Source organism: Zalophus californianus, chromosome 7 (genome assembly GCF_009762305.2).
Source record: "Zalophus californianus isolate mZalCal1 chromosome 7, mZalCal1.pri.v2, whole genome shotgun sequence".
NCBI lineage: Eukaryota > Metazoa > Chordata > Mammalia > Carnivora > Otariidae > Zalophus > Zalophus californianus.
This window is the reverse complement of record NC_045601.1, coordinates 85,028,536-85,051,418: the sequence shown is the minus strand read 5'-3', so window position 1 is coordinate 85,051,418 and position 22,883 is coordinate 85,028,536. Positions and strand designations below refer to the sequence as shown.

General features: G+C 39.6%; 1 protein-coding gene across 1 annotated transcript in view; it reads left to right on the top strand.

Annotated features, from left to right (window-relative positions):
• OGFRL1 (opioid growth factor receptor like 1) overlaps positions 1-22,280 on the top strand; it is a 46,027-nt gene extending 23,747 nt beyond the window's left edge. The window contains exon 8 of the mRNA XM_027602006.2: positions 21,492-22,280. The gene's annotated coding sequence lies outside the window, so the exon portion shown is untranslated. The remainder of the gene's footprint in view (positions 1-21,491) is intronic.
• Positions 22,281-22,883: the final 603 nt, after the last annotated feature.

The following is a 22,883-nucleotide window of genomic DNA, read 5'->3' as shown; positions in this document are numbered from 1 at the left end:
CTCTGAAAATGAACTTTGAAAGCAGTCATCTCTGACCACGTGACTTTCTGTGCAGAGTAGCTCCTTTAGATCTCATCTCTGGGGTAACGTGGAGGTATCCGTTCGGTTGTCACCCTGACATTTCTGATCTCGTTGAATGGCATCACTTTATCTCCAAACTGGAAACCGGGGAGCTACCTCAGAATTTTCATTTGTCACCACATCCAGTTGGACAACAAATTCTGTTAATTCTATTTCTCAAATTTGTCTCCACTCCACTCCCTCATTTGCATCCCCACTGTCCCCATAGGCCTTTATCTATTGCAAACAACTCCCAGTCTTCCCTCTGCCTTCAGAGAGAATGCAGCCTTCACAAGATCTTGGGTGCCTAACACGGGACTCGGCGCATAATAAACACTCAATAAACAATGACTGACTTGAAAAGATGTTTAGCAGTTATAAATTGAAACAAAATGTGTAAGTTTAGGGACAGCTATTTCTGGATCCATTTCTGAAATAAAATGTTTTCCTCAAAACAAAGAGCCTTCAAAATGAGTTATTGTTATGACAAGTACAAAGATTTACGTTGAAACATTTCATAAGTATTTAATGCTTTGACAAACCTAGATCATAGTTTCTTCCTGGTTTCTTGGGTCACTTAGTAACAAATGTCATTAATTCAAATTCGAGGTTAAAAAAGGAAAGAAAATCACAGGATCCTAGTTTTCCTGCTTGGCTTGAAATTTTAGGTAAGATGAAGTATAAAAATTATAGTCAGTGGATAAACAAAGTCCCTGTTTCCATGCCTGGCTGAGAGTTATATGCATGGAATTAAACAAGTGTGAGCATGAGATGAAGTCCCTCTGTACGAAAAGCATCTGGAGCGTTGGCAGAATAAAAGCAATTCCCTTAGCAGTTCACAGCAGAGCTGACTTTTTTCCCTCTGGCTTTACACTTTAGACCAAAATTCAGATTGACAGTAAAGGCCACACTTGAAGAAATGGCTTTTTCCCTTACTGTTTGATTTTCTGATTATATTCCTTCTTTGATGTGGGCTTTTCTTTTTCCTACATGTTGACAACCAAATTGAAATGAAAAACTCACTTATCTTAAGATTTCATTAAATGGAAACCCTGTGGAAGTTTTCATGGATGGAAGTAAATGGTCATCCAAATTCTTTTAAACTTCATGAGCACTCTTTTTTTTTTTTAAAGATTTTATTTATTTATTTGAGAGAGAGAGAGAATGAGAGATAGAGAGCACGAGAGGGAAGAGGGTCAGAGGGAGAAGCAGACTCCCCGCTGAGCAGGGAGCCCGATGTGGGACTCGATCCCGGGACTCCAGGATCATGACCTGAGCCGAAGGCAGTCTCTTAACCAACTGGGCCACCCAGGCGCCCTTCGTGAGCACTCTTGGTGAGCAATCCTAAGCAAGGCTTGAGTGTGTTGTATACTCAGAAAAACTTGAGCTAAACTTGACTTTGTGAAGAGGGCGACTCTTCATTCTGTTTGCCCTTTTTTAGCTGATTGTAATGAACTCAAATTATAAAAGTATAGTGAGGTCACAAAGTCACTCACACCAAACTCAGCCATGTAAAGAAAATGTAGCACCTATTTCTTAATAGCTCATCTGAGTCCAACCTCATGAGTCCCACCCTGATGTTTGGTGGGAACATCTTAAACTTGCCAATGGAACGATTTCTATCACTTCATGTTTATAGTTCTCCTTTTGGTTAAATATCTGGACTATTGAAAATTTGAATAAGAACCAGAATGACCCTGTTTCTTTTGGTAAATTGCTAGTCATTCAGGTTTTATACCCTTCTTTTTTTTCTTGCCCAATATGGAATTTGGAGGCATTGATGAGGTATACTAAATATTGTGGCAGCAGAAGAGAACAGGAGAAAAGATCGCTGGGGTGTCATCTGGATGCTCTCTGGGGATAACTGTAGAGTGACTAGGCCAGCCGGCTCCTGGGTGGGTAACTGCTAAAGTTCAGCTGGTCTCAGCTGGCTATTTGGACTTCAATCTGATGGTGCTCATGGTGGAGCTGATAGCCTTCAGGCTTGAAGTTCCCACAAAGAGCAGCCAAATGGGTCTTCTGTGACCATCTCAATTCCACTGCTCCATGCCATGGTAGAAGTGGCTGCCAGAAAAGGTTCACCCAGAAGCTTCCGTCCACATAAGTCCCCGGGGAGAGTGTGAGACCAGGAAGCCTGGTGCCTTCCAGCTTCCTGATGTATCTATGGATGTTTTTACAGACTCTGATATGAATTGATTAAAGAGAAGGTTATTTATGCAGAAAGCACAAGAGAAAAGAAAATAACCCCTTTAATAATAAACACAGAGTACTTTCTTTTTTTTAGTAGAATCTAGAGTTGGAACTAGAAAATAGGAAGTCCAACACCTGCATTTGCTCATAAAGAAATAGGTTTAAAGGGTTCCCTTGGATTCTGTGATGGATTTGCTGTTTAAGTTAGCTCTAACCCAGGTCTCCCAGCCCCCCCAGCTCCATGCTCTTTCCATAATGCAAGGTTGCCCTTCCTGTAAGTGCAAATTTCTATGTAGTTTCCTGAATAGATACAGGCTGAAAGGTCTTCTGTTAAAACGATATGCTAAAGTCTACCTTTTAATTCACTCTTTGGTTTGAATTAGTTAAATAATAGTTATTTCAGTTTGGAGGCATCTGTGATAGAGAGAGATTTGGTTCTGTGATTTGAACCCCATCTCTTCAGCTTGGCCATGTCGCCTTGGAAAAGGCTACGAACACTTTCTGAGCTCCAATTTCTTTCTCTGTAAAATGGGAACAATATCACTCACCTGGAGATGTCTGAAGTTAGAGAACTACAGTGTTTATTCCTGACCCCAAGTAGTTAATATACTGTTACTGTTGTTGCTGTTTCTTGAATACTTGTAGTTTCTGAGTGTTTCTTTTAAAGCCCAAAATTTAAAAGAGAGGAGGAAGGAGGAAAGGAAGAACAGGAAGAATGGAAAGACACAGAGCCAGATCTCTATATCATATTTTAGATCGGTCTTTGATTTTTCCTGAGAGTCTGTTTCCTGATTATGTAATAACACCTAATCCTTCTTTATCTAACTTGATGGTTATGAGAAAAAAAATGATATTACAAATGGAAGAAGCACTGCATAAGCTAATGTTATTATTATATTTATAATGTAATTATTTCAGGAATATTGAATAATCTACTTTTTAAATTAAGGAAAATCTATAAAATACCCATCAGGGAACTTGGCAAGAGAAATAATATAATATTTAATGGTTCAGAAAGTTAGTTTCCTCTTTATCATCACTATTTTTGTGTGGAAAGCAAAAAGATCAGTGCTGGACTTAGATTTCCCATAAGTGTTTTCAAGAGAATTTTGTCCATCAAGGTAAAACTCTGCTGATAAACATTTCTCTCCACTCTTAATCTTTAGGCCTCATACAAGTGCTCTGTAATTGCACAAATGCTGATTCAAACTAAAGTATGGGAATTCTGCTAAAGAAAATATCCAGCCCTAGGAAAAAATTTTCGAAGTGCCCATTAATGTGATAAATCAGATAATTTTTGAGTGGTAACTATACATAGATCTGTAGACTGGGAAATCTGCAAAAGAGCTGCTTTCAACTTTAAACACCTAATTATCTTGGTAAGTAGCTTCATAATGGACACCAGGGAGACTTGTCCATGTCTACATTCCCTCTTGTATATGTATTTATTGACATTCCTGCAGTTGGGGTGGAGTGAGGTTTCATGAAGAGATTTTTTTTTTTTCTAATATGACAGGGAATTCTCTCATAACTGGAAATGCTTCCAATTGGGAATTACCCTTCCCCCATTACCACCCCTCCTTTACTACCATCAATTTGAAGAAATTGTTATTCTGAGAATTAAACTAATAAATAAATAATGGGTGAGATTACTCTCTGCAGTCAACTTTTACAACAGGCTGTCTGAAATACTTAGGGATAAATGTAACAAAACGTGTGCACAATCTGTACATTGAAAACTACAAAAGATTAAGAGAAAGACAAAAAAAAAAAAGAAAGATACCATATTCTAGAACTAGAAAACTCACATTGTTAAGATGTCAATTCTCCCCAAATTGTTCTAGATTCAAAGCAAGCTCAATAGAAGTCCCAGGACTCCTTTGTAAAAATTGCCAAACTGATTCTAATAGTTATATGGAAACATAAAGGACCTAGAGTTGCCAAAATAATTCTTAAAAAGAAAAATAAATTTGAAGGACTTCCTTTTTTTTTTTTTTTAATTCGACTTACCTGAGAGCTACATAATCAAGATAGTGTGGCCGTGGTATAAGAATAAACAAATAGGGGGTGCCTGGGTGGCTCAGTTGGTTAAGCCTTTGCTCGTCATGATCCCAGGGTCCTGGGATCGAGCCCCACATCGGGCTCCCTACTCAGTGGGGAGCCTGCTTCGCTCTCTCCCTCTGCCTTCTGCTCCCCCCCTGCTTGTGTGCTCTCTCTCTCTCTCTCTCTCTCTCTCCGTCAAATAAATAAATAAAATCGTGCTCACACCAGTCAGAATGGCTAAAATTAACAAGTCAGGAAACGACAGATGTTGGCGGGGATGTGGAGAAAAGGGAACCCTCCTACACTGTTGATGGGAATGCAAGCTGGTGTAGCCACTCTGGAGAAGAGTAGGGAGTTTCCTCAAAAAGTTGAAAATAGAGCTACCATACGACCCAGCAATTGCATTTACCCCAAAGATAGAAATGTAGGGATCCAAAGGGGTACGTGCACCCTGATGTTTATAGCAGCAATGTCCACAATAGCCAAACTATGGAAAGAGCCAAGATGTCCATCGACAGATGAATGGATAAAGAAGATGTGATATATATATATATATATATATATATATATATATATATATACACACACACACACATATACACACAATGGAATATTATGCAGCCATCAAAAGGAATGAACTCTTGCCATTTGCAATGACGTGGATGGAACTGGAGGGTATTATGCTGAGTGAAATAAGTCAATCAGAGAAAGACATGTATATATGACCTCATTGATATGAGGAATTCTTTTTTTTTTAGAGATTTTATTTATTTATTTGAGAGAGAGAGAATGAGAGATAGAAAGCACAAGAGGGAACAGGGTCAGAGGGAGAAGCAGACTCCCTGCTGAGCAGGGACCCCGATGTGGGACTCGATCCCAGGACTCCAGGATCATGACCTTAGCCGAAGGCAGTCACTTAACCAACTGAGCCACCCAGGCACCCTGATATGAGGAATTCTTAATCTCAGGAAACAAACTGAGGGTTGCTGGAGTGGTGGGGGGTGGGAGGGATGGGGTGGCTGGGTGGTAGACATTGGGGAGGGTATGTGCTATGGTGAGCGCTGTGGATTGTGTAAGACTGTTGAATCACAGACCTGTACCTCTGAAACAAATAATACATTATATGTTAAAAAAAAAAAGAAAGTAGGAAGGAAAAATGAAGGGGGGAATTGGAAGGGGAGAAGAACCATGAGAGACTATGGACTCTGAGAAACAAACTGAGGGTTCTAGCGTGGAAGGGGGTGAGGGGATGGGTTAGCCTGGTGATGGGTGTTAAAGAGGGCACGTACTGAATGGAGCACTGGGTGTTATACGCAAACAATGAATCATGGAACACTACATCAAAAACTAATGATGTAATGTATGGTGATTAACATAACAATAAAAAATGTTAAAAAAGGAATAACATAAATAAATGGAACATATTTCATTAAAATATCAGGTTATAACTCAAAAAAAATTTAAAGAAGGATAAACAAATAGATCAATGAAATGGAATAAAGAGTTCAGACCAACACTTATAGAAAGTCAATTGATTTTTGACAAAGGTGACAAGGTAACTTGATGAAGAAGCGTCAATGGATAGTGCTGGGACATCTCGATATTTAAACAGAAAAAAAATGAGCCTCGACTCCTACTCACACTACACAAAAATATACCCAAAGCATATCATAGAATTAGAGTAGAATCTAACCATATAAAACTTCAAAAGAAAACATAGACATTTTTCAAAACTTGAGGGGAGGCAAAGATTTTGTGGATAGAACATAACCCTATCTATAAAAACAAATAAATTGGACTTTATTAAAGTTAAAAAATTCTGCTCTTCCAAAGATACCACTAAGAAACTGAAAAGGCAAGCCACAGATTAGAAGAAAATATCTGTAATACATATATCTGAAAATGGTCTTACAGCTGGACTACATAAGGGACTCTGACAACTCAAAACTAAGACAAATGACAATTTTAAAAGGGGGCAAAAGACTTGGACAGAATCGTCACCAAAATATATATATAAATCTATATGTATACACACACACACAATGGCCAGTGAGGACATGAAAATATTATTAATCATTAAGGAAGAGTAAATTAAAGTCACAATTAAGATACTATTACAAACCCACTAGAATGTTAGAATTTAAAAAGATTGACAGTATCAAGTGTTGGAAAGAATGTGGAGTAACTAGAACTTTCATACACTGCTGTTAGGAGTGTAAAATACTGTAAATAGGTTGGAAAACAGATTCCCAGTTTCCTATAAAATTAAACATATACTTACATATGATTCAGGCTTAGGCATTTAATTCAAGAGAAATAAAAACCCATGTCCACAAAAAGACTGTCACACTAATGTTCATAAAAGCTTTATTCATAATAGTCCCAGCCTAGAAACAACCCAAACACCTATTTACCAATGAATGGATAAACAATTTGTGAAATATTCGTGCACCTTATCCAGCAATAAAAAAGGAACAGGCTACTTACATGCAGCAGCACTGATGAATATAAAAAACATCCTGAGCAAAGAATGCAGACACAAAAGAATGTGTACAATTGTGTATGCTCTGTGATTGTGTATATATGAAGCTCTAGAACAGGCAAAATCCACAGTGATAGAAGTTAGATCAGCAGTTGCCTGAGGAGGGGTTGGTGTTAACTGAAGAATTACGGGGGAGGCTGGGGGGAGGGTGGTGAGAGAATTATTCTATATCTTAATTATGATGATGTATACAGATGCATACATTGTCGAAGCCCACCAAATTATACACTTAAAAGAGGTGCATTTTATTATATACAAAATATAATTTGATAAAGTTAAATGCATAAACAAACAAATAAATAATAAATAAAATCGTCAAAATCAGGAAAAGTAGAGCTTACGAAGTCCATCTCACTTGGAGTAAGTGTGAAGGATCTAGGAGGATAGTCATTCTCTTTTTATGCTTTTATAGTCTTCATAAGAGGAACCGGTTCCTACACCCTTCCCAGAGTTTCAGGCTTACTGCCTTTCTTAGCTTACAATATAGTTCAAAGTCTTCATAAACATCAAATTAAGCAGTTGAAATTCAAATGCATTTCTACTCTGTTATTTTTCTGTCATTTCAATTTCAAGTATTCTTTGTTCTGTCTGTCAACTCAAGTGTGATATCTCCTGCTTCTCATATTTTGATTGTGGCATCTTTAATATAAGCATCTGGATCATGTTAAAAACAGGGAAAATAATTCCTCGAATTCATTCCTTATTGGAAATCTCTTCCACATTTGTCTTGCTGTCCTACTTTCTAACTAGTTTCTAACTAGTCTCCCTATCCCCAATCCATTCTACAAATTACCATGTGACTTCTAGAAGTCTTTCCTTGATTAAATCACCTGCCTTCGGACAACCCTTCATTTTGCTTACTAAATAGCATCAGACTCACTAGTTTTCCCAGTCTGCATCCTTATTATCTCTCCTAATTAATCTCCCACTATTCCCCTGTGAGTGACACATGTTCTAACTAACATTGACCACCAGTCATTCCTTGAGTACCTCTATTCTTACCTCTACCCTTGGCTTATGCCTTCTTTCCACTTGTGATACTTCCCCCTCCAACTTTGCCTTTCTGGATCTCACCAGTCTTTGAAACCAGTTTGCATGACCCCTCTTTACCATCACTCACGCCTGATGTGATTCTACCAACTTAAGCATTTTTCCTTTTTCTTGCACTTGCTCCTATATTAGTTCATAAACTCAGAAGGCTGGAGCTCAGTCTCTGACATCTTTGTCTTTCCCATAGTAGTGGCTTTGAATCTAGTAGGAAAAAATACACTAATTGAATGAATATAAAGAGTGAATCATGCAAGTTCTTGTGGTTGAAAAGCAGAAGAGTGAGAACCAGAACTTCTATCTCTCTCCCTATTCCCACTCTATTACTTTTTTCACACTGCTAGTGTTGGGAAAATTTCCCACAGGACTTTGAATTTCCTCCAGGAGAAGGATGAGGAGAGCACATTGCTCTAGACATTTAAAATTGAATCCAAGAAGGTAGTAAAATTTGCTGCAGCGAATCATCCTAGCAGAAATATTAGCTTAGATGCCTTTTCTATTTCTAATCTCATATGGTAGTAGAGCAAATGGACTGTAAAGTCCCCTATAGAAATTGTGACTATTCCTTAGATCTTTTCATATGCACTTTCTTTTTCTTTTTAAATGGAACCTGATTGGAGGCTTATAACATATTTTGTATGTGGTCAGTACTTTATGAATGGGTCTCAAACATTTTTGTGTTTGAGGAATGCTTTCACAAAACAGAATTTTGGATGGTACCTTTTTCTCTTTATTATTTTTTTCTTGAAGTATAATTAACTTAGAGTGTTATATTAATTTCAAGTGTGCAATATAATGATTCAACAATTCTATACAACGGAGCACCTGGGTGGTTCAGTCAGTTAAGCGTCTGCCTTTGGCTCAGGTCATGATCCCAGGGTCCTGGGATCGGGCCCCACGTCTGGCTCCCTGCTCAGTCGGGAGTCTGCTTCTTCCTCTGCCCCCCACCTTGTGCTCTCTCTCACTCTCTCTCTGTCTCAAATAAATAAATAAAATCTTCAAAAAACCCCCAATTCTACACACTTCTCAGTGCTCATCAGGATAAGTGTACTCAATCCCCTTTATTTCATCCATCCCCTGCCCACCTCCCCTCGAGCAGCCTCGAGTTCGTTCTCTTGTATGTAAGAGTCTGGTTTTTGTTTGTCTCTTTGTTTGTTCATTTGTTTTGTTTCTTAAATTTCACATATGAGTGAAATCATATGGTATTCGATGGCACTAGCTTGCACCTGCCTTTGTCATGGCACATTTCGTAGGCCACCCTTTAACACCATGATGCTGTTGGAGAAGAATCATATACCATCTTGGCCAGCTTGCTTATGTCATTGCATGTTCTAAGGGAAACACAAGTTTTCTTTGGTTTGGCTTGACATTCACTATAGCTCTTATACCTTGCACCAAATTGTACCTCAATGCTCTGACAAGCAATACTAGAATGTATGTTGGCTTGGTTGTAGCAAAAATACATTTCTGTGTGGATAAAAATGTGATCATTTGCCTTTGACATGCACACAGGTGGATATATGCTACTTTATGTGATCGAAGTTGAGGCACTGGGGCAAAACAGACACACCACGTAGTGGAGACTGTTGGCTGTCCTCCAAAATTCATCCTCTTTGTTTCATTGGGATAAAATTGTAGGTGGACACATGGTTGCTCAGCCAGAGACCCACTTCCCAGCCTCCTTCCCACTCTTGAGGAGTTGTACCTGGGTTCTTGCAGTAGAATGCGAGAGAAACGACATGTCCTGCTCCCAGGTGAGGGCCTTATAACATGGGTGTGTGTTCCTTTTCTTTCACAAGTTAGGAACTTAAATATTCCCATGATCCAGCTTCCACCATGCAGTAAGGTCAATACCCCAGAGCACAGGTGGACACACTTTTTCTGTGAAGGGCCAAATAGTATCTATTTTCAGTTTTGTGACTAGACAGTCTTTGCCTTACAGCACAAAATCATCCAAAGATGACACATAAACAAATGGGCATGGTTGTTTCCAATAAAATGTTATCTATAAAAACAGTTAATAGGTTGATTTGGCTCACAGGCCTGCAGTTTCCTAACTCTTGCCCTTTGGTGAAGAGACTATGTAGATGAAGAGGGGCCTAACAGAGTCTATGTAGCTGCCCACCAGCCCAGGCTGCTCACTCCAGTTATGAGGGAGAAATACACTTCATTTTCTTGAAGCTGCTGTGTTCTTGGGCCTCTCTGGTCAACACTTTGGCTTTCCCTCCTAACCAGGACACATAAGCAGGCATTGTTGGTCTTCTTCAGACTCGATTTCCCATTTGAAAGCAGGAAACTTTAGTTGGGCACTAGCCATTTTAGATGGGTTCCTCACTATGTCTTACTTCTTCTCCCAAGAAGGCTTTTTCCTCTCTATCCATTTTATTAAGGAAGAAAGACTGGTTTTCCCAGTAGACATCTGTCTATTTGGCATATTGTCTTATACTTTCTCGAAACCAACACAGGTATTCCCAGGGTCTTCTGTGGTCTGCCAAGCTGCCTGGGGAGCAGAGTCACATCTAGATATAACATGTGAAGGAGGTAACATTTTGTGTCAGGGGGAGCTTTTTGGTCCCTCCTCTACTCAAAGTTCTCTTTCCTCTCCTTAGATGTCTCTTCTGTATCTACAGCTAGTCTTGGAGCATTGCTTTTTCCTAGCTGCAAATTAAAGCGACAGTTCAAAAAACTTCCTATGTCTTTTTTCCCCATTCATTCTGTTTTGTTTTGCTTTTTCCAATTATAAATTACATGACATTTAGAGAAAATTTGAAAATATAAAGTTAAAAAGTTATAGACAGTACAACTCCCACGCATAATCATGGCTAACAATTCTGGTACATTTTTGATTCCTTCTTGGTTTGTATTTAGGCATAATTTAAGAAACCTCTTCAAAATCTGAAAGGGTAAGTTTCAGTAATTAAAGCAAATGGATCTGGTGAATAACAGCAGGCGTGGTCAGTTATTTCTGCCTGAGGATCAGGGAGGGTTTGATGGAAGAGGTAATATTTCAGTTAGGACTTAGAGTACAAATAGAATTTTGAAGAAGAGCAAATGAGGAAAAAGAATCCTATGATAAAAGAAAAACATGGAGGCATTAAAGTATCCATGTATATGAATAATTTAATGGATGACTGTGGTCCTGAAGAATCTATTAAAATTTTGTTCTCCACTTTCCTTGTTTATGCATTGGGGAGAGTCATATTTGCTTTTTTATCATTCTGAAAACGGAATCTGTTAAGATAATCCCTTTTCAAGTACTTTGAACTCTTCAAAGGAAAGATACCTAAAAATCTACAGCATAATTGAGGTATCAGATTTTTGCCACTCTTACAATCTATTATGATTTTATTCACTCCTATTTATTTTGTCATCTAGAATTTTATTCACAAGCAAAAGCTTTTAGAAAATTGTACTTATTTTAGGTTAAGTGGGAAAAACATTAGCTTAATTTTTCTTACATGTCTTTTAATGTTTCTGACTATGATTATAATACCTCACAATAACTTATAAAGTTAATTTTAAATTTCAATCATTATTAATTTGGCTGTCTCAAAATCAGGCTATATGTTATTCAAGTACCATTGTTTGGTGTCATGAACACAAATAAGCACTGTGTGTTCGAAAATAAACATTTTAATTGCAGACACTTGCAAACAGTTCAGAGTACGTGTTAATATGACATCTGTAGCATTTCAGATATTTCTGGTTCTCAGGTTTAAAAAAAGCAATCTATTTTTTTAATTATTGTTATGTTATGTTAATCACCATACATTACATCATTAGTTTTTGATGTAGTGTTCCATGATTCATTGTTTGCATATAACACCCAGTGCTCCATGCAGTACATGCCCTCTTCAATACCCATCACCAGGCTAACCCATTCCCCCCACCCCTTCCCCTCTAGAACCCTCAGTTTGTTTTTCAGAGTCCATAGTCTCTCATGGATCATCTCCCCTCAGTAAAAAAAGCAATCTAAAAAGCGATAGAACAAAGGGAAAATATTGAAAAGTAATCTGCTTAAAAACCCATGTGAAGGGGCGCCTGGGTGGCGGGTGGCTCAGTCGTTAAGCGTCTGCCTTCGGCTAAGGTCATGATCCCAGGATCCTGGAATCGAGCCTCGCATCGGGCTCCCTGCTCCGTGGGAAGCCTGCTTCTCCCTCTCCCACTCCCCCTGCTTGTGTTCCCTCTCTCGCTGTGTCTCTCTCCTGTAAAATGGATAAATGAAATCTTGAAAAAAAAACAAACAAACCCATGTGAATACTTGGAAATGTCAGACCTTTACTCATTATAATCTTGAACTCCCCATGTTTTACATATGATAAACATTCTAGCCTCTTGTTAGGTACCATGTCATATAAAATTGTCTGGGATTACATTCACATTTAAGATTGTATTCTAATATTCACATGGACTAAATAAAAATCTACTTATTTAGACCTACACAAGAGTAATTTCACTGTCATTCTCCAAGTTGGATTTTATAGTTTCACTAATCAAAAGTAGGTTTATTTTTTAAAGAAACTATAATTTAGGTGTGACAGGTATAGACAATAAACTCAAGTGTATAAGAAACAGCTCAGTTCTTATTGCCTTTAAATGAGATTAAACAGACTGAGTCCAACCTCACCAGACTTCCAGGAAACCCAATCTCAATCAGTGATTCCCTTAGGATCATAGCATCTGGGAGGTTCACAGGGTGTGGGGTGAGGAAAAGGGCATCTACTTGCTAGGCCATCACGGTCCCAGCTGACATATTGAAGCGAAAATTCAAAAGGTATGCTTCTTTGGAGTTTCATGGCTCTCTGTTCTGTGATGAGCCCACGGCTGCCAACCCCTTCTCCAGTCCAGGCACACCACGGAGCCATGTTGTTGAGGTCTTGCTACATTTTTGCAGGGACACTGTGCATGGTGGTGTACTTTGTGCCCTGGACAAAGGACAAGATTAAGGGGGTAGAGGGGCTTAGAACCAGGCTGCACTCTGCTCACCAGGCCCTCCTGGTAGGGGGCTGATTCATTGTACTCTGGACAAAGACACCATTTGTTCGAAAGCTGGGTTCCTTTTGGCTTACATCTGCCCAGAGGGGTGCGTTTTCCCGTCAGCACAAAGGCCTCATGTATAGACCAGCCATGGCACTCCCCTCCTTCTGGAATTGCCGCAGAGCGCAGCACAGGTTGCTGCCCCTCGCAGAGCCTCAGATTGCTCATCCTCTTCTGGGTTCATGAGAAGGAATCACTTCTCTTAGCATGGATGATTCTCAAGGGCACTATTCTTCTCCTGTTCTCTTCCACGACTCCCAGCACCATCTCTTTTGAGGACTTAGGAGTCTGCAAGAGTGAAAAGGCCCGTGGCTACAGGTGGTTTGGCTTTCCAAGGCCAAGATGTTCATGGCAAGGAATCACTAGGGCCTCGCTACTAGCTTGGAACAGGAGACGGGTGAAAACTAAGAGTATGGTACACACCCTAATACTCAAAATCACCCACCACACAAGTATGAAGGGGAAATATTAAGTTATAATGTTTATGAATTGCTGTTCCTCCCACTTCTAGGGAGGAAGGACCAGTTCTTTGCCTAGAGAGTCTGTCTCGGACTTGAGAAGTACTGTCCAGGATGAGGAACGGGGTGGGGAGAGCCCAGAAGTCAACACAAAGGATAAAAGAAAGGAAGGGGGGTATAAGGCAGAGAGGAGAACAGAAAGGGGAGTCCTGAGGAAGTGGGGCGGTTGCCATGACAGTGGGATGTTAGCGAGAGAACTGTCTTCAGAAGTCCTGCAGTGTATTGTGTGCTGTAATTCTTCCACCACTTTCTTCCACATGTTTGTGGAAACATGACAAGCAGTACAGTTAGTTTGTGCGCACTTTTAGTTATGTTTCTCAAACTTCAGTAAAAAGTGAAATTTGGGCACACTTTACATCCTGGCTTTTTTGTAAGATTGTAGTTCTCTCATAGAACTATTGAGTAGGCACAGAATTGAATAATGAATCATTTTGTATCTATCAAATCCTGACACAAAGAACTGAAAAACCCAATTTAGTTGAGAAACTTGGGAAATGAAATTATCTTCTCCTAAAGATAATCAACATCAGAGGTTGTCTTGACATTTTTGTTTCTCCCACAGTAATGCAAAGATGAAAGCAAAGATTAAATGAGATCATATTATAAGTGACAAGCACAGTGCCTTCCCACAGTAGAATCAGTAAGTGGAGCTATTTTTATTGCTAATGGCTGTAACTATGTGGTCCAAGCAGACAGGCACACATTTAGCAGGACAGTATGTCTCCTATAGTCTGAATGCTGTTGCTCACCTGTACCTGAAATCTTAGACTGGATGCTAGTCCTGGTGTGTCTTGGGGCCCCCATGTGGTTTGTGGAAATAAGTTTGCTTTTAAGGAACCCAGATGAGAGCTAGTGTCACTCAACATTTATTCTCTGCTTTGTGCCAGGCGCTGTTCAAAGCAGAGCTCATTGGAGAGAGGGGAGAAGCTGGTACACATTACTCGAGCCAGTGGCCTGGAAGGAGGCTTGAGGTGTGTGGAGATTGAACATCAATGTAAAATTTAGATGAATTTTTTTCTTTTCTTTCTTTTTTTTTTTTTTTTTTTAGTTGGCTGACCCTGTTGATGGGGCTCTTTCTTTTTTTGTTGTTGTTTTGGTTCTCAACCTTCGAAGTAGGTAGTATTTCACAGAGGAGAAAACAAAGTCACAGAAAGATTTAGTAATTTGCTCAGTGTCACACAGCTATTAAGGGGCCCAACCAGGATCTGAATCCTGAGGATCTGACTCCCAAGGCTAAGATGTTAGCAATCAAACTATGCTGAGTACTTGGTACTTGTTCATGTTTCTGTCCCCAACTCCAACAGGACAGAGCAGGATGGGCTAGCCACAATGCAAAGGCAGAAGGGTTCAGATGTTAGAGATTAATCCAGACAACAAATGATGTCTAGTCAAGGAGTCTTGGAAATCTCTGGTAAATGTATTGCTGGAAGGTTTCAAACGTAATTCAAGCTTATTTAAAAGTCTAAAATAGTTTCTATACAAACAAAAAAGGCTCCATCCTAATCAGCTGGATGCATATTAATATCAAGTAGTCATTTAAGCTAGTCTCTCTTATTTGAAGAGTTTTTAATCAATATTCTGAGATAATATACTTCAGTTGCCATAAAATTCCTTTTTGCATTTTTTAGTAATTTAAAGTATTCTTCTCCCTGTCAACCAACATTTAAAATACATTTCTTTCATATTAGTGAGATTTTATGTGTCTGTTAAATACCATGTGGAAATAATCAAGCCCCATTATGAACCCAATGCCAATTCAACACCAATTTCAAAGCAGTTTACCCACTTAGTGTCAGCAGCTATGCACTTTTTAACTTGTGGTTTAACTTTTAAAATCCCTTTGTTTGATATTGAGTCCACTTCTTTGGTGTAAGTTAATTATTTTGGCAGGATCTGGACCATGTTGGAGTTTGCACCAGTGGGAACCAGCGTTCACTACAGCAGGTGGCGGCTGTGGATGGCACGGGTGGTGTCTGGTGGGGAGGCTTAGTGTTTCCAGGCAGATGACTAGCTTTTTTTTCTTTCCTTCAGGGACTTTCATGGACTTTTTTAGATCACTCAGGCTTGGGTTGGAAAGTTATTTCAATTACTTAGAGAACTAATGAAGATTTCCCACTAGCCTTATTCTCTTAGCCAGAGAATCTGATTCCTTGACTGTGTGTGTAGCAATTAAGTCATTTGAGGAAATAATACAGCAAAGAGGAATAAAGCATGATGGTGTGGGGTCTACAAAAGAAAAGGTGGTTAAGTCTGAGAAGGTAGCATTTAAAAAAAACCCAAATGATAAGAAGGGGTGAGCCATGCAAAGACCTGTAGAAGAGCATTCCAGCAGAGGGAAGAGCAGACATGAAGATCCTGGGGCAGGAATGGATTTGATGTATTTTGCAGGGAGGTGCTGCTTTTCTGCCATTTGTAAAAGGCACAGGCCTGGCCCGCCCATCTACTGCTATCTTTCCACTGCTAATGTATGTGCTCGAGTTCAGTGTCTGTGCAAGAGTTCAGTGACATGAACCAGGGATGAAGATCAGCAGAGGAGATAGGAAGGCAGGCAAAAGCAAGGTCATGAGAACTTGTAGGTGATGGTAATGAGCGCCAGTTTTTAAGCGCAATGGAAAGTGCAGTTCAAAGCCTTTGGAGAGTTTAAGTAGAGAGTGACATAATGCAAATTGTGCTATAAAAGATCACTTGGTTGTGGGGTAGATAATGGATTTTATGGGAAGAAGAGTGGAATAATTAGGACGTTATTTGTATATTATAGGCAGGGGATGATGGTGGCTTTGATGTTATCAATGGAGGTAGAGGAGAAGAGAGTGGGTGAAGGATACGTTTTGGAGGGAGAGCTGATAGGAACCGTGATGCATTGGGTGGAGGAGACGAGGGAAAGATATGAAAGAGTGAAATCAAGGACGAGCAAGTAGGTGAGTAACAGTAATATTTATTGAGATAAGACCTCAATTATTCCTCACAATGGCCCTTTGAGGTAGTTCTATTATGCCATCTATCCTATATGATCCCTGTATTTGTTTATCCTATCTTATATCTCTCTATATCTAATGTGTACCTATCCTGTATTATTCCTGTATCTATCATAAAAGAGAGGAAAATTAAACCTTAGGACTGTAGGGTAATTTGGCCCTGGACATGCAATTAGAAAGTAGTGAGCAGGAATGTGAGCCCACTCTAACTGAATTCAAGGTCCATACCCTAGTCACCACTCTAAGATTACCTTTTAGTTACTAGCCAACAGCTATCATTGTCAACATTTTTTTTTTCAGGCTTAAGATGAATTTTCGTATTTTAAAACAGATCTACAACATATAATTTATAAATGATCTTTCATATCAACTATTATATTAAAGTATTACTATATACTCTTCATAACATCATGTTCTATGTAAACCATCATCCTTCAAATGTTTCTTTTCAAGAGAATGACTTTGAATATCATGGTGTGGGGAAGAAATAGGTAAATGGTCTAAGAAAGTTTCCTCAAGGAGAGAATAAAGAACGAATAAGTGTTATGTTTCTCTGATTAAATATTTATTTCCCTAAGATTTTCACTCAAATATTTATATATATGAAAAAAAATCTATATTTTACCAAAAAACATCTCTTTGCATATTATTTGTGAACTGTTTTAAGAATTATTTAATTTTATTCTTCAGAATTACCTTCAAACTTCAAAAAAAAAAATCTTTAGGTCTCAGATCTGAGTGGTAGAGCAGTTCACCTATTTCTTAGTATCCAGAATGTACTCTGCCTCATTGTTTTATTCTAGATCCTGTGGTTTCAGGTAATAGAGACCTGATCAAGCTAGTTCAAGAATAATAATAATGTGAATAATAGTTATCTTAGACTGGGTTTTCTAGAAAGTAGAGATTGAAGCAAGCAGGAATGTTAAAATCTGAAGTCGATTTGGGAGAGGCACACCCAGGGAAGCCAGGGTGGGGAAGACGGGAAACTGCAAAGAAAGATGAATCATGGGATGTGATGTATTCCCACCTTGGCTGCTGCTTTGTGGGACCTGTGACAAGACACAGCATGTCTTCTAGAGACTTCTCCAGACAGGTCCCATGGAGAAACTGTGCTTTAGAGTCGTCCAGGGATGTGGGAAGGAGGAGGGGATCTGCCCGGCTCCCTCTCATCCCATTGATCAGTTTGTTCCTGGGGGTCTGACTCCCTCTCCCTTGCAGGTTGCATCATGAGGGACCTTCAGTGACCGCTCAGGAAGTTTGGTGCGGTTGCCTGGGGCATCCAGCGGGGAGGACCTAGCTCTCCCAGCAACGTGGGCTATCTGGGAGGTGGGAGGTCGGGAGAATTTGAAGATGTGAGTAATCTGATATAGCTGAATGTCAGTAGGCTGAGCATCATACTTGGATTATCTTACTGAAACCTCATCAAAACCCTATAAGGTAGCTGTTATGTGCCTTAATTTACAGTTAGGGAAATTTAAATAATAAGTGCCGGAACTAGGTTTTCTTTTTTTTTTTAATTTTTATTACGTTCAGTTAGCCAACATATAGTACATCATTAGTTTTTAATGTAGTGTTCAATGATTCTTTAGTTCTGTATAACACCCAGTGCTCATCACGACACGTGCCCTCCTTAATACTCATCACCAGGCTACTCCGTCCTCCCACCCCGTCCCTTCTCTAACCTTCAGTTTGTTTCCTGGAATCTCATGGTTTCTCTCCCTCAGCAGAGAAAGACAATTCCATCATATGGTTTCACTCATATGTAGAACGTAAGGAATAGTGCGGAGGACAATGGGGAAGGGAGGGAAAACTGAATGGAACTAGGTTTTCATGTAGGAAGTCAGACCCTAAAGCTCATGCCTTAACCACTGTACTTTCCTTTTGAAAGCTCTGGATGAGTCACAGGGTCTTATTAAAGTGATGAAATTCCAGGGAAATATACAGGGGACTCTCCTGGGAAACAGGGTTGGGAATTGGACCACCACTGGAAGCCAGGCCAACCCAGAGGTTTCAGAGTTGTGTACCTTCATGGCATATCTGCTTTTCCTATGATTCCTATCCATTTTTTTTTTCCACTCTGTGAGTCAACTACCTTTCCTCCCTCTTATCTCTAACTAATGAATAATAACAGTCTCTGCTCACTTTCCATCTCTGCTCTGGCCTCTATGCTAACTCACAGCACTCTAGCTCTAACTCTACCCCTGTGGCATACAATGTCTGTGTCCTGGTTTGCTATTTCTACATTTCTCAGGGAAGCATTGGCCTAAGATAGTTTTTAGAGTGTGTTGGAAAATAACTCAATTATTAAGTTCTTTGGAAAGTGAATTCCTTAGAAACTATGGGTAGATCACAAGACCCCTGTTTGGGACTTATGGGACCTAAGAAGTACACTATGTGCAATGTGTAAGTTCTCAGAAGCAGATTCTGAAGAACGCCCACGAATGTGCCAGCCCTGAAATGTTCTTTTTCTTTTCTGCGTTTGTATAACATGGCCTGAAGTTCAAGGCCCTTGAAAAGAGGGGCTGATTGGCTGAATGTAACTGACGTACCAGCCCTTAGCTACACCAGGCAATTTTCACAAGGAAATTAGTTGAAGGAGCCTCCAGTGATACCTCGATTCACTTTCCCAACAGGGTTGCACATAATAAGATAGATAATTACCTAGGAGGATATTAGGATGCTGGAAGAAAGCAGGGGATGAATGTTGGGCCGACAAATAGGACAAATATTTTCCTTGCCCAGCCCATCATTTCTCTTAGTGCAGCACACAACTCACCATCCGTTGGCCAGTCTATAAATGGCAAGAAAATTGTGGCGAGCCTTCATGCATTTCCAAGTAACATCTAAATGACTTTCCAATGATCTATTTTGAATTATTTATGCCTTCACTTTCTTCTGTTTGCACATCCTAGATCTAATCATAAGAAATGACCATATTATAACCATTTATCAGACAACACTTTGGCATCATATTTCTTTATTTACAAATACTTCTTCAGCATTGGTCTTCAATTTACTACTGTGTCAGGTGCTATGGGAGCTACAGAGGCCCTGGATAAGATGTGATGATTGCTTCCTGGTGCTTAGAATTGAATATAGGAAACATAATACAAAACAAATAATACAAAATAAAATAATAGAATATAAACCAGCGCATAATCGAAGATTAAAAAGTACATCTATGTGTGGGGGGCTAGCCTGGCTGAGAACCTAACTGGTGCTGGCATAAGAGGAGCTACGTACAATGTATAATTTAAATCTGGGAGGAAATATTTTTCATCCAGGGAAGAGACTTGTGGTGTGGCAACCAGGTGATCTTTGCCCAGGCTATGTTAATCTAAATTATAATTTTTTGCTATTCGTTTATTCCAAAAGGTAGGACAGAGATTGATTTAGACTCTCTCTCCTTCTGTGTGTAGTAAAGAGATTTTGTCCTGGGGTTATTTCCTTTGGCCACAGTCCCGCTCTGCAGCTTTGCAAGGAGGTGCTGCTTTTCTGCCATTTGTAAAAGGCACAGGCCTGGCCCGCCCGTCTACTGCTATCTTTCCACTGCTAATGTCACGAGATGCCTCTGGCAGCATAAATAACTTTATTACGAAGCTGTAAAGTAGAGCAAGTTATTAATATTGTATGAACTGCATTCTAGTCGTTTTTTTTTTTTTTTCTCTAATGAGGGTTAGATCTTACCATAGTCTGGAAAATACATCCTTGAAACTGCTGAGTAACATGTATTGCATGAAATGAATCAGGAAGCTCCATCGCTACTGGACATTTTGATTGGAAGCTGGTTTTAATAAGTTCAGGTTTCCTTCTGAGATGCTTATTTTCTTCAGGAATTTCAGGATTAAGGCAGGCTACCTCTCAGTGCTAACTACAAAGAATTGGATTTGACAGTGTAGTGTAAACAGACCTGGATCGATGAGATGACATTCCGAGCATTATCAAGAGGCTTGTGGACTGCTTTGTTGTGAGAGGTAATTGACACAGAAAGCTTTTGAAAATTGAGGTTTACAGGAGCAGGGCCAAGTCAATGATGTTTTGTTTCATCTGAGGTATTTGAATAAGACATTAGTTGGTGGGTACTAATACCACTTTGTGAAGCTCAAGTTTAGGCAAGACATTAACCTCCTCTACAGCAAGCAGAAGTTAAGTTAGAAAGGATAAAAATAAAATTCCCTCCAGATCAGTGCAATTACTCTGTGAGGAACGGAGGAAGACAGGGGTCTGCAGATATCACAGACTGCGCTTCATTTGATAGAGGTTTATTTATTTCCCTTGGGCCATTAATAACCACATGTTAAATTTTCTCCCTCCTTGATGTCGATCTGATCCTTTATTGTAAGTTGATTTAAAAACAGAACGCTCTGAAAAGACTCAGGATGCTAGGTTCCAGTCCTAAATTTTCTACCAACGGACCTGATTTTCTGCTTTTTTGTCCCCAGTGACAGGAAACGCTCATATTACTGATTTGCATAATATTGATTTCCCCACGGGGTTTCCTGGGAGTGTGCAATTCCTGACTCACTTCCCCAGGAATAGACTGACACACTTCTCTCCCACTATCCAAATGTCACTATTTTATTAGTAGCAACAAACTACTGTGATACACTTCCAACTGAGTGTGGCCTCCCAGGTATCTTGACATCTGGCTGCGATCTGCGGCACGCAGAGTCTGCCCGACAGTGAGTGAACGGCTTAATTTCTCTGTGCTTTATTTTCCCTCCAAGAAGGCCCCTTCCAGTTCTGAAATTTTAAAGCACTCTCCTAGAGCAGCAACCAAGCCAAATGAGGCCTCTTTGTATATTTCTATCATGCTAACGTAAGACACTGCCTTACTTACTAAGTCAGAGTTCTTCCAATACCGAATTCTAAACTTGACAACGGCACAGGGCTATGAGTTAGGCGCTGTTGGACTCACTGGCATTCGACAGGGTTAGGCTACTCCCTTGAACATATTCTAACTTCCTTTAATGTCCATGTTGGACCTAGTAACCATTCATGCATGATGGAAACAACTATATTATGATATAAGTGTTAGTGTGGTATAAGCATAACATTTACATTTGCAATTCATTCCAGCCGTCAGCACACGCGCCTTCAGTTCCATGAGAGCCTGGCCTTCGGTCTGGTCTGTTCATCTCCTCACGGTCTGGCACAGAGGAGACGTCCAACGATATTTGTTGAGTCAACTAACAACTTCCGCAATAATGACGATATATGAAGTAGTAATGTCTTTTATTTTTTATATTACTGGACTATTTTTGCCTGCATGGGATAGAAACCCAACTTGCACGAATGTAAGCAAAAAGAAAAGATGCCGTTGTGGGAGCACTCCTAGATGGAGGGTGGGTGCCTGTCCTTAGGAGTAGTACTCGGCAACCCAGACTTTTCTGGCTCCATCTGGCATCCTTGATTCGTTCCAGCTTCCTCTACAAGGTGACTCGTGGCCACAGGTAGCACCTGGGTTCACATTTCAGTTTTCTTTTCAGAAGGGAACCACCTTCTTCCCTAGTTTGTCCGGCTCCAGTTTTTTTACCCAGTGTTTGTTGCAAAGGTTGAGGGCCGGGCAGGGTTCAGCAGAAGGTCTTTCATCACAGATTTGTTAGTTCCTGTTGAAAAGCAGATTAAAGATGGAAAAGCTTTAAAAGGCTATTTCTTAAATATTTTATTTTAATGAATTAATTTGCCAATCTTTTGATGTAAAGCCAATACTTTTTTTTTTTTTTAACTCTGAGACTATTGTTTGGAGCTCTACCTTGCTCTTCTTGAAAAAAAAAAAAACACAAACATATCTTCATGCAGCTTTTCAACTGTGATTTCCTTAAAATGGAGAAAAGACTTAATCCTCTAAATGTTTAAGATTCCCCCCTTGATTGTGTATAGTGCTTTTCCCCATGATTTATTTGATGTGTGTGTGTGTGTGTGTGTGTGTGTGTGTGTTTGTGTGTGTACTTTGTCTCTATTTTTCCCAAAACTTTTGGGATAAATTTTCAAAAATAAAGCTTTCATTTCAGCTGCATTCATTTATTGTTTGTTTAATATCTAATGAAGTTACATACTTATAATAACTATCAAAACTGGCATGTAGGTGTGGGAATAAATGCAAGTGACTCTTGATTAGTATACAGCTCCAAAGGGGCAACTGAAGTATGCAGACATTCGAAGAGATGCCAACTCGCCACTGTTTAATGTGCCCTCTGCCAACTGGTCTTGTTAGGAGGGGAAGGAAGAACATCTCTTGCTAGGGTGATTTGGGTTTAACAAAGGCAATCTCTCTGCCCCTGAGTCCTCACAGTGTATGGAGGGACAGACATGCACACGTAAACACAGAATGTAGAATGTGATGGATCTAATAAAGAGGGATACTATGAGAGCAAAGAGGAGGGAGTCACTCTTTCTGCTTGAGTGTCAGTCAGTTGGAGCTGCATCTTTAAGAACAGCAAAGGGGAGAAAGGACATGGCAAGCACCAA